The sequence below is a fragment of the Protopterus annectens genome, chromosome 9.part0 (assembly GCF_019279795.1).
Source record: "Protopterus annectens isolate FY-2018-M chromosome 9.part0, PAN1.0, whole genome shotgun sequence".
NCBI classification, from domain to species: Eukaryota; Metazoa; Chordata; order Ceratodontiformes; family Protopteridae; genus Protopterus; species Protopterus annectens.
In genome coordinates this window covers 939157428-939170448 of record NC_056743.1, presented here as the reverse complement: position 1 = coordinate 939170448, position 13021 = coordinate 939157428, and positions in this window count along the sequence as shown.

The following is a 13021-nucleotide window of genomic DNA, read 5'->3' as shown; positions in this document are numbered from 1 at the left end:
TATTTCACAAGTATACATGATTGCCAATACTTTAAAATGGAATGTTCTGTTAAATCTGTAGGCAAGTTTCAGGAACAGTTCATTTGATAGCACTTTTAGCATTTCAAAGATGGCTTATTAGAAAAATGTGCTATTTGCCTGTTCTTTTTTTTTTGGGGGGGGGGCAAAGCTGCCTTTCTGTTATGGTACAAACAAGGATATGTTGCTATTGTTACTCTCCTTTTTTTGCAACCAGAATGTTGTTCGTATTTCAGATCTCTGGACTGTTCTATGTTTCTCCAATGGGTAATACTGAAATGCTGCCTCTTCTGTTTCATCTGGGAACAATTATTTTCTAGTTATGTGATACTTATGTGTATTAGCCTTCTGTTGTCTTTTAGGACACCTAGGAGTATCCCACCCAAGCATCTCAATCCTTGAAGACCACCCTTCACTGACACTGAAAATCAGTTCATTGTTGATGTTTTTTAGGCAGCATGGTGCCTTTCTGCTTGAAAGGGGACAAGGAGATATGTCATGCAGAATGCAGATTTGTCAGCAGATTGTTGATGATGTTAATGCTGTGGGTGGCCACAACAGGACATTTGAGCAGGTGCGCCATAGGGCTACTGACATGATCTCATCTGCACAGAGAAGAACAGCTGCAGTGGGCCGTAATTGGATGGGTATGGGGGGCTGCTACAGAGCCACCACTAGCACAAAATAAAGAAAGAGTTCCTGTACACTGTCAGGGATCCAGACAGCCTCCAGGAAAGTGCAGAGCAGCATGTCCTTGACATTGGTGCTACTGTTTCAGGGATAGCAAGCATGTCCCAGGAAGAGCTTCCAGGTAGGCTTTTGTATCTCAATTGTTGAATACTGTTGTATAGTAAAACAGTTTATGCTACTTCTGTTTCACAAGAATTTTTTTTGGGGGGGACTGAAGATTTCTACAGTTAACACATTCTGATTGATTAGCTTAGGTTGGAGTTATCATCCAAGTTCTTGTTGAAAGTATAGTTAATGGACATATAAAGGTGAAAACATATTATCCTCTGTGTTACTGTTAATTGTGATGATGTCCTTACCTTTTGCTTAACTTCTTCCTGGACCATCTGGCTTGCAGAGGATACCCTCATCTGCACATGGTAAGCCAAATATGTTTATTTCAGTAATGACGAGCAATCAAATATGTTAGTGTGTGATGTTGATGTCAGGATTGTTGTGTGCATTGCTGTGTTGTCTGCATTGCTGTGTCTAATAGTAGCAGAACTGTTATTTTGTTACCATATATTGGAGTATAGCAGTTTAGGTATTACTTTTTCCTGTGTTTGTTGCTTATTATCGCAGGTGATCCTGACAGTGGAAGTGTGGGATTTCTGTCACCTGATGTCAGAGTATCAGCAGGCTCTGATGATGATGGTGGCCAAACACTGGAACAGTCAGGGGGTACAGAGGTTGAATCTGACTCTGAGGTTGACATATAGCCATCCCATGAAATTCCATCGGACACAGCCAGTAGGCCTACGCCTACACATTCCAGTGAGCCCACAGATTCAGGACATGTGGGAGGAGAGACAGTTGATCAGGGAAGTGTGGTTATTGAGGCTTCAGTGCCTGTTGACTCTGGCCTTAGCCAAAGTGTGGGCAAGGTGCCATGCAGGAGAGTTTTTAGGGGTGTTTGGAGGAGGCCTGCTGTCCATCCTCCATCTGATCCAGGTGTCTCTTCCCATGCCATTCAATGTGTGTTTAGCGCCATCATAGAGGCACAGCCATGTTCCCATAGGTGCTCCCGAGCAATGGTTAGGGTTGTAGATTTGGCACAGGTTGACATGCATGACTGTCTTCACTATGTTGCTGATTCAATGGATCGGATGAATGACACATTGGAAAGAGCGGTGTTTGCGATGGAATGTCTGCTGGGAGGGGGACAGCCTCCTTGTGGGTGTGGGTCAACCACATCATCTGCTGTTAGCCAATGTGGCTGTGCCCAGTCATGCTGCCATAGTGACAGTACTTCCACTGCTCCCTCATTGGGTGAACTGCCCACGTCCAACCATAGCAGGCCATGGGGTCATGGTCCTTGGCATTCTCTTGAGGGGAGCTCGTAAAGCAGACATCAGTAATGTTCAGGTAGCAGCAGTGCATCTGACTGTGGGTGTGGAAATGGTAGTGCAAGTCCTGGCAGAGCCAGTTCTCCTGGTTGGGGATGACAATGATGAACTGCCACCTCTACCATGCATGGCTCACACCTGTTCAACATACTAAAACATAGAGCTAGCACAGAGCTTGGCTGTGTTCATGCAGACACTCACACACCTATTTCACCTGGAGAAACCCTACAGACAAAATCACACACAACAGTTACATGGTTCAGCTGTGAAGCTTAAAACTCATTTTGTCTCACTGGCCATTTGTTGGTTTATCCAAATAGCTGTCTACTTCTCTTTCTCACTCACATACACTCACTTCCTGCCACCCCCAACACTCTGTGCAAGTGATAACTGTGCCATATCCCTGTTTTGTATCTTTTGGATTCAGGGATACATAAGCTTTGTGTCTGATGCTCAGGGTGCATAGCTGACTTAGTGCTTAGTATGTCTGCATTTGTGATGTTGAACTGGTAATTGTACATTTGACTTATATTGGTCTTAGAAAGTTAGACAGTTGATAGCATCAACATTTTCCATCTTTATTGTTAATGATCTTGTGAGTGTTGTGAAGTCTGAAACTGCAATGTGTATCATTACTTTCTAACGTCTCTCTTAAATGATTTCTAGTACAAACATATGGTACTAAACTGACAGCATGAAGTGACCATCACTGCTTTTGAGAGGTATGACTGTTTGAATCTTTGATGCCTGAGGCCTACTACTTAATAATGGAAACACATAAGTTAAATAAGTCTCTGCTGTCTCATGCTAAGATCTTTTCAGTACAAATCCCCCACATTTTACTTGCTTACACTGCACAAAATGCAAGGATATGCCAGTCATTCATATTATTACACAATACACTCCAGGTTCAATACTTTCCTTGTAAATCTAGCAGTTGCAACAGTTTTAGTTAAGGGCTGACTCTGTCTGATGCAAGCAATACACAGCCAATACATAGGGAGGTAAAGGTTGTGAGAGTTGCCTGGCATCAATGTTACTTGAAGTATATGAGTAAGAGGAATGTTTTAGGCCCTTAGGTGGCGAGTGAGTGTGCTATGTGTTGGCTCTTAGCCAGTGTGAGGGCATATTGAGCACGGCTATGTCTGCCTATACCCACAGCAGCTGCTGGTTCCCCCCTTTGGCTCCTCATTTGCGTGTGGCTGTGGTGACCTTGGGATTGGTGGTAGGATGTGTGTTGCTTCCCCTTGTTGATGCTGCTGAAGCTGTTTTCTCAGGATGATGATGTGCAGCATGGCACATACTGTGAATATTTCAGTATACGTCCATGGATTGTACAGCAGGGCTCCCCCAGATGTATCTAGTATTAGAACTGTGACTTCAGCAGCCCGGGCTCATGATCTGTGATACTTCTGGTTTGAGCATGTGCCTCATTATGGCATTCTTCAGCAGATGTGTGTGCATTTCTGATGGGTGTCATCAGCCACAGTTCTAGTGCATAACCTGCATCTCCCAGTAAATGACCCTGTGGGATATCCCCCACAGCAAACATCTGATACAGTTGGGAGGTATTCTAGATATGTGAGTCATGTTAACTGCCAGGGTTGTCAACACACATGTTCAAGATGATTCCCTTGGCCGTACACACAAATTGGCAGTTAGTAGAGTGAAAGCCCTTTCTATTAATGTAGAGCCTTCCTGTTCCCCAGGTGGTGCCTTAATTTCTATATGCGTGCAATCTATGGCACCCAGTACTTCAGGGTAGTGTGCTACAGGGGAACTCTTGCATATTATTGGCTCTATCCTCAGGAGTACAGGAAAAATATATGTAGTCACTGGCATGTTGGAGCATAGCATTCAAGAATTGATGGAGGAGCCTGGATGCTTATGCCTGTGACACCCCAGCATGTCCCCTGTTGGCCTCTGAAAGGTACCTTTAGCTAAGATTCCAAGTGCTACATATACCTTTTTCTCCACTAGGATGGTTCCCCTCGGTTTGCCCTGGCTGTGAGTTGAGGATGACAGAGGATGCAGAGTTCCTGTAGTGTGTCTGCAGCAACCCTGTAACGCTATACAATTTCCACATCATGTAGGTTGCGATAAGTTACTTGGGGTCTGAAAACTGTTCTTCTTGGCCTTGGTCTGTTAGCAGCAGCATCAGCATAGGCGTTAGCTTGTTGCATATACACATGAATTAAAGCAACAGCAGCCACTAACATTGTTTCTGTGTAGACTCCTTTCCATGGCTGTATTCCAATAGGTTTTGGAATTCACAGGAAAAAACAGCACTGATTCTACACAGTTGCTTTATAGCTTGTTGAATAGCTCCTCCATCTTGGATTGGTTGATTAGCATACAGTTCAGCTGCTTATGCTGTAATTTGCATGCCATGATGTTTACCTTGTTTGCATGGCTGTGCGCAGCATTAGACACGGTGTAGAGCCAATTACTGAATCCAAGAACAGTTTGCTACCGCAACACTCACATGGTGTAAATGGACTGTGTTGTTATTTAATAAAGCTATAGTTGTTAACTTTTGAAGGGATATGCTGAAACAGAAAATAATTCTTGTTTTTAGTGGATTCCTGAAGTTGTTTGGGTTTAAACTGATTGCTTGTTACTTAGCTGTGAACAAGTGCAGGGGGTAGTATATCTTGTCCTTAAAATTCACAAAGGAGGTGCACACAGTAATTTAATTCTGAAGAAAGACCTGTTCACTCTTTCTTAGCCTCTTTACCTGCTGTTGCTGTCCTGCTTTGTTCATCCTTAATGGCAATTATATTTCAGACAGCCTCCCATCCATACCTTGATCATGTCTTCTAGATGCCCATTCCAAGGAACCTAGCATTAACCATGTTTTTGTAGGCTAGTAACTTATTTTAAGTCACTCTAGGAGTCAGCTGCGACTCGGATGAGAGATTAGGTTGTAGGAATATTTTAGTATTAATAAAGCACTGCATTTTGTAGGTGGAAATATATTGTATAAGAAGCATCACAATGATCAGTTATGCTCAGGTAAATTAGTTGCAATCATTTGGAGCGTTTATTTGAGAACATGTTAAAGTGTAATAGGACACATTATAACTGCATTGTACAGGCATAGGCAGCAGCTGAAATTAGTGGGATGAAGAGATGGAGAAGAGGAGAGTGAGAGAAGTGGGCACATTTGGGATACAATTAGCGGGAACTAAATGTGAGCCATATAAGAAAGTAGAGAGAGAGAGTGGGAGATTTCTAGTGATGGTACTATATGATCTCTTGTCATTCTGAGATCATTTCAAGAAGCACAGCATTAAAGTATGATTTAGTTAAGCTTTGTGCCATTGTGAGCTGTTGAGAAGCTGGAGAATTTTATTTCATGATCTGACTTAGCTGATAAATAAAGCTACTCAATGTAAAGAGTCACAGTGATCATGTTCAGTAGAATTCAATATGATGAGTGAAGAAAGTGGATAGAAAATTCTGAAGTTAATAATCCAGAAACTCTGGGCTGTTTTTTCAGTGAGATATGTAAGGTGAGTTTGTAACTTGCTGACTATATTGTGGAGCTAAAGACCAGGAGGCAGGAAAGGTGGCAACAATGAGTGTAATTGCACACATGTGCTATAGGAGAATTATGCTAATAAAATGTTGATTGAAAAGAGAAATATGAGGGTTTTGACTGAGATGTAAATATTAAAAAAGCAAAATATTTGCTTGGAATATCTCTACCTCTGTTTCTATACAATGAAGCAAATAAGTAAAATGTTCCCACATGCCAGCAATAGGTGTTGGAGATATGAAAGGATCCATTTGTCATGTGGGAACACATTTCCTGGGATTGTGAGGCTTTGCCTTGAATTTAAAAAAGGCTGAATAAGATGTTAAAAGAGATAGGTATTGAGAAGGCTGTTTTCTGCAGAGTTGGTTTTACTTGGATGGGGCAAAATAGAGAAACCAAGATATATCATCATTTTAATCATCTTGATTACCATTGTGGCCAAAAACAGCATTACTAGGAAATAGTAAAAAAGGGAAAGCCAATTATATAAGTAAAGGACATGATGATACAGATAAGAGATCTTGAATTGAAGGGAAGGATGAAAAAAAATCAACCCTCAAATATTTAAAAAAATGGAGTGTTTGGGAGACACTGGACTTCACAGCAATAGGAAATCAATAAATGCGATCTAGATTGAAAAAGCTGTGTGATATACAAGCTAGGGGTTTTAAAGCTGCCATATCATCCAAAAAGAAGATAAATCTGTGATGGAATCAGAGGTAAACTGACAGAATGGGTACTGTATATAGTTAGACAATATTAGTTTCTCTGTAGAGTGTTTCAAATTATCAACTTTAGTGCTGAAGGAGACTTCCAAGATGGCTGCACACTGATCACAAGCAAAACTTTAGCTGTTGCTGTGTGAAAACTGCGAAAAAGGAATGTTGTTGAATTTTTTTTTTTTTTTTGGTAAAATTCAGTTACTGGCTAGTAAATGCACCACCTGGATGCAAGCAAAGAAGTTTGGAAAATGTGAAAGAAAACCAACCAGAAAAGGTGAAGGGAAAACACTGTCTGGGAGAGAATCTGCAATTGTTCAAAAAAAAGTAGTTCAAGCTTCATTTTTTTTTCAAGAAATGGCTTCCTTTAATTTAGAGGAAACGTATATCAAATATACTTATAGGTGATTAAAATAAATGAAGGAATATATCAATTCAAATAACAAAAGACTGGAAAAATAGAAGAAGCTTAAACTATCCATTCAGATGAACTAATAAAACTGCAAAAATCACAGGCTGACTTGAAGAAAAAGCTGCCTGAATATGAGGTTTCTCAAGAAGAAGAGTTGTTTTAAAAAATACTAAAGTTAGAATACAGAGCACTCAGAGAAAACCTGAGATTTTCTGCTCTACATGGGAAACGGGAAAGACCAGACTGTATTAATTTTATGAAAGCACAAATAAGCAACTGGACTGGTGTTCCAAAGCAGAATTTGTTAATTGAAACATCACATATTAGTGTATTCTCCAAACCTGGCTGTAAAAAAGCAGCCAAGACCTGTATTATTAAAGATGCAGCCATAACAGCAGAAAGATTTGATCCTGATAAAAATCTGGCAGAAGAGCAGAGTATTAAAAATTGGAGAGAGCAAAGTATTTATGGAAAATGATTATTCACTGTACACCAGGCAGAAGAGAAGCAAATTTATCCCAGCAATCAGGGAATATCAAGAGACAGGTGTGACATTCAATATGCTGTATCCAGCTGACTTTAAAGTATATTTTCCCTGGAGGATCTAAGTAATTTTTGACACAGAACAGGCTAAGGAGAAAATAAAAAAAGTTTACCCAACAAAAAGTGAATCATCAAGCAGAAAGGGACTTTGCTTCTCTTTCTTCTGATGGTAAGGTTCATACAGAGACTTTGCAAGTGAAGAATTTTCCAGTGTTCCAAAAGAAAATTCTTGAGAGACAGAAAAAGCAAAGGAGTTGACTTGACGAATCGGCAGTACATTGCTTTTGAACCAAAGTCTTGTGTTGGGAGATGGAGATGAACAGGAAGAAGACCAGCAACTTTGAAATTAGTGAATAAATGGAAGACTATAAAGCATCTTATCACATTTTTGAAATACAGTATTGCAAGAAAAAGTGACTAAAAAACACTGGACTTTTGTTGACTTTGTTAAACTAGAGGGTGGACTATAAATCATATGCTCCACTTTATATCATTAACATTTAGAAGGACACTAAAAGGAAGAAAATTGCACATTTTTTGTTCGTATGAATATTTGTTTAGAATATTTAATGATATAAACTGCATACTATATATACAATAAAATAGTTTTGTGTAGTGTGCAGTCAGGTGTAATTTAAATGTAGGGGGAGTCTTTTCAGTGACTGTTGTATGTGTTAAAGATATTAAAGTAAACACGTTCTTTTTTAGTTGTAAGAAATATAGATTTTGTAGTATAAAGAGAAAAAAAGGCTAGACAAAAGCAAGTTTAATGTTCATATGTTATGATCTTGAGCTGCTGGTGTTGGAGTGGAGTGTAAAAATGCACTGATTATATTATATATAGAATTAGGATATTTTTCTTTTTTTATTTTACAAACATGAATCTAGATTACATCTTTGGCTTAAACTGTAAATAGGTGTTTTTGTAGGAATGCAGGCTTTATAAATAAGGCAAAATGATGAAAGCCATGACAATGCTAGGAGTATTACAACTGCAAAGATATTAGCTTGTTTGTTTTCCAGTGGCATTTTTTTAGTGGAGTCCAGATGCCTGCAGTTAAGGGCAATTGTGCACCCTTTTCTGAATTAAATTTACAAAGGCTCATTGCTGAGTACATTCTCATGGAGACAAGCTGTCTGCAGGTGCAAGCAATTAGTCTTGAAAATTCTGAATATCATTGTGGTGAGAAAAGCAATATTTAAAGGTACAGCGGCAAGCAGGTCAGTGAAAAAAAATAAGTTTCAAATTATGGGAAGTGAATAGAAGGAAGGCAAAGCACGGCCTGCCCAAGGGTGAAAGGCTGTCAAGGAAACCAGCCAAACTTGAAAATAATGTCAAAAATGTATATAATGTCCACAACCAGTAATCCAAACCAGGAAAAGTCGAGTTTCAGCTGAATTAAAATAGTTGAATTTATTTCGAACCTTGTTACGAGACCCAACAAAAGGGTCAAAACAAAACAAATATTCACACAGGCCCAGGGTTAAGCGCTTTCATCTGAAAAATCAGACTTCATCAGAACCCCGATCAAAGTGCTCAAGCCCATTTTATACATAAATTAATTAATTTTGGTGCCCAAAATCTTAAAGGGACTAAATCAAATAATGGCAACTGTTTAAATGAATGAAAAGACATATTAAAATAGAATAGAAGGTACAATTAAGTTTTATTTAAAGATAGCCAGTACACTTCTTCTTAGGGTAAAAGTAAATGGTTTCTGAAAGCATACAAGCTGTTTTTTCATATCTGAAAGGGGAAGAGAGATAAGAAAAAACAGATGGCAATCAGTGTAAGTAGGAGCACAGGCTATAGCATGCACTTTAGCATGGGTAACCTTAATTTTAGGTTAGATAATGCCTGTTTGTGCTACCATCAATTTGGGGCAATTATTCTTTTCTGGAGGGTTAAACTTTGTGATTTGAAGATGCATATATTTTTGTGCATTTGTTCCAAGTTAAAAGGGATGTGGATGTTTTGTATTTATTTTTTTGTTTGATGGTTTTCATTAAAACTGTGAAGAAATTGAAAACACTGTTATCTGTGTTAGCATGTCTGGCAAGAGATTTATGTATATTCTGGATTAACTTGTATGGTACAACAGCATGTCTACTTGTGAAAATGTAAATAAGTGTTAAAATGCAGAATAGTTCCCTGTTTAAACAGAACGTTTAGAGTATATGTCAGTGTTTTCATACATTTCTAATTGAGCATGTTTGGGAGGGACATTCTAAAGTACTGTGGAGAATCAGCTGAACCGTGAGTGATGTCATTATAATGTTGCTGGTTGCTAAGTGATTATTTAAACAGCTGATGAGAGAAAAATAACTTTTCCAAACAGCTGCCTGTTATTGTTCTGAAATACGACAGCTGAGACTGCAGTTTGTGAAGAGCAACCGTTAGTGAAGAGTTGCAGTCAGTGGACACCCATGAAAGAGAACTCACCAAAAACTGTAATCCTATCTTGGCCTTGCTGTTATCTGTTAGATTAGATCAGGGACAGTATTCTTTAGTTAGATTATGAATGCTTAGTTATTTAGATAGAGTTTTTCTATAATAATGGACTCCTATCTTGCAGTTTAATTTTACATTTATGGTGTTGAATTCTGGTGTTTATTGAAAGTTATTGATTTACTTTCTTGAAATCATTTTACTTATATTAAATGTTTTGCATTACTTTACATTGTGGCTGGAAATCAATGCTCTTCTTTAGAGATTAGAGAGTGTTTAGACCTGTTTGATGCTCCCCAGTCCCCTCGAAGGCATGGCTGCTCTGGTTATAGATATCATTTATTTTGATATTTCATTTTCATAATTGGACATCCCTTCAGAAGGGCATGAAGACACTCTGATTGGCGGCAGCATTACTGTATTATTTTGGGGAAGGGACACAGCTGAAAATCTGAGTCTGGCTTTCCCAGAAGTGTTTGGATGTGTGAGATTTAAATTTACTTTGAGTGTGAGTATATCAGAGGTCTTAAACTGGGACACATTGCTTTGAAGTGATTAATAAGAAAATACATCTGGGTGCACAGAGGTATATAGTCCAGTCCCATAAAAATAGAGAGTGCTCCTGTTGTGCTCTTAGGGAAAATTGTGAAATATTGCTCCTGTTTAAGTGACAGTCTCACGTTGGATGAGTAGTAAGGATTGAAGCTCCTTAGTTACTGATTGAGGATTGTAAGGGATGTCACATTAGTTGGTGGCAGTCTGGTGGAATATAGCTGGATGTCACATTATTGGTGCCAGAGGTGTGGGATTTTTAATTGGATACCAGTAGCCTGTGGGTAGTTGTCATTAAGGTATGCACTCTTGACAGCCACAATGTAAACATTCAAAATTTCAGTAAATAACAGTTTTATTTATTTTTGTAGTTAGTCAGGGATGTCAGGCAATGATGTCAGCAGAAGATTTTAGCAAGCTGACAAAGATTCAGTTGGCTAAGGAGTGTGAAGCCAGAGGATTGGTGCATGCCAACCTGACAAAGGACGCAATGATTTCAGCCTTGGTTGCAGCCAGAGCTCAGACCAGCTGGTTGGAGGATATCCAGTTTGGTGTGGTGATGTGCAGCCTGCCAAGATGGGAGAGTCCACATTTTCGTCAAAGGCCCTGAGAATCCATTTTGAGTTAGAGAGACTGCACCTGGAGGTCAAACATCTAGAGATTGAGGAGAAACTGCAACTGGAAGCCCAACGACAGCAGGCCAAGGAGTGAATAGGATGTCGATGTCTGGAGGCTTTGGAGAAACATGTCAATGTGAACTGGAGGCCAAATGTCTAGAGACTGAGGAGAAACTGCACCTGGAAGCCCAATAACATGAACTGGAGGTCAGACATTTAGAAGCCGAGGAAAACAAGAGACAGTATGAGGAGAATGAGAGACAGCTGGCACAGAGTGGAGTTTCTTACCCTTCAAAAGGTTCATGGAGATAATGGGAAAGGAATAAATGGACCCCAGAAGCCGTATAGGTCAGTAAACTGTTTCCTCAGTACAGGGATTGGGGTGACTTTGATAGTTGTATTCATATTTTTGAGAGGGTATGTAGACAATATGATGCTGACAAGTGAGCTCTGTGTTCGACTCCTGACTCCCCTACTCCATGGCAAAGCTGTTCAGGCTATGTCAAAATTGTCTGATGTAGATTGTTTGAATTATGTTAAAGTTAAGAACTGTCTTTTAGATTGTTTTAAACTAACACCTGAAGCTTATAGAAAAAAGTTTCATGAACATAGAAACAAGGCAAATGAAAGTGTTTGTGATTATATTGCTGACCTAAGTTCTTAATTTCACAGATGGGTGAGTGGGTGTCAGGTCACCACTTTTGAGGGACTGGCAGACCTTTTGGAGAGGGAACAAGCCCTCAGTACTTTGCCTGATGACATGAGAGTCTGGTTAGCAGACTGTGAGTGCAACTCTGCAGAAGAGTTGGTGAGAAAAGGGGATCTCTACTTGGCAAGCAGAGCACCACTGCATAGGAAATGTTTACCCAGTGCTGTACTTGGGCATAAAGGAACCCATGGGGGAAGTCTAAACCACTCCAACAGAGTACACCAGTAATGAGGGAAAGCACTAATCCAAGTGCACGGTTAGGGATTAGATGTTTAGATGTAACCAGAAAGGACACATAGCAGCCAACTGTCCATCGAGGCAAGATGGGAAACAGAAGGTGAGGGAGCCAGAAAATGGTGATGACAAACTGCCAGTGGTAAGTTATTTAGAAACAATTGGGGTGCCAAATTATCACCAACATTTATATCCAATCTTAGTATATGGCAAACAGGTAACTGCTAGAGGGACACAACTTTTGAAATAACCATTGTGAGGCCTGAAGTGGTTAGAGAAGAGCAGTACTTGCTTGGGCAGTCCACTCCAGTCAGAGCATTGGTAGGGACCCTGTTCTACATACCTTTGGCTAGGGTTCATCTTGACTGGGTGAGTTGAAGAGGAAGCAGGCAAGTAGGTGTGTTTGAGGATATTCCTGAAGATGTCCTGATAGGGAATGACTTTAATGATGCAGTACCTTGTATACATGCACTGACTTGCAGTCAGGCTTGGAGAAATGCATGTAGGTCTGGTAGTCTGGGAGAGACCCAGAAGGATTTCATACCTGAAGCTGGGACTGGCATGGTGGCTGTTTCAGAGAAGGTGCTATCTGGTAGCAGTAACTCTGAATGTGAGCCGCAGCTGCTGGTGGGTACTGATGTTCCTCTGGACATGGTGACTGCAAGAACAGAGGTGAGTGGTGGTACCCAGAGTGAAAGTGAGGCACACCTGTTGAAAGTTACTAAGCTTCCTGTGGATGGGGAGCTTGTGTTTGAGAATATTCTTGCAGATGTTATGATAGGTCTGGTAGTCCGGGAGAGAACCAGACATATCATGAAGCTGGGACTAGTGTGGTAGCTGTTTCAGGGAAGAAGCTATCCTATAGCAGTAAGACTGAAAGTGAGCCACAGCTGCTGGGAGGTACTGATGTGCCCTTGGAAATGGTAACTGCAAGAATGGAGGTGAGTGATGATACCCAGATTGACAGTGAGGTACAGCTGTCGGAAGATACTTGGCTTCCTGTGGAAGGGAAGCTTGGGAGGGTCACAGATGTACAGTTGAGACAGACTTAACTTATGGATCCTACAGTACAAAGCTTAAGGGAGTTTGCTAAAGAAGCACCTGAGGCTCAAGGAAGATGGGAGTCTATATACAGGAACAGAGGTTTGTTGT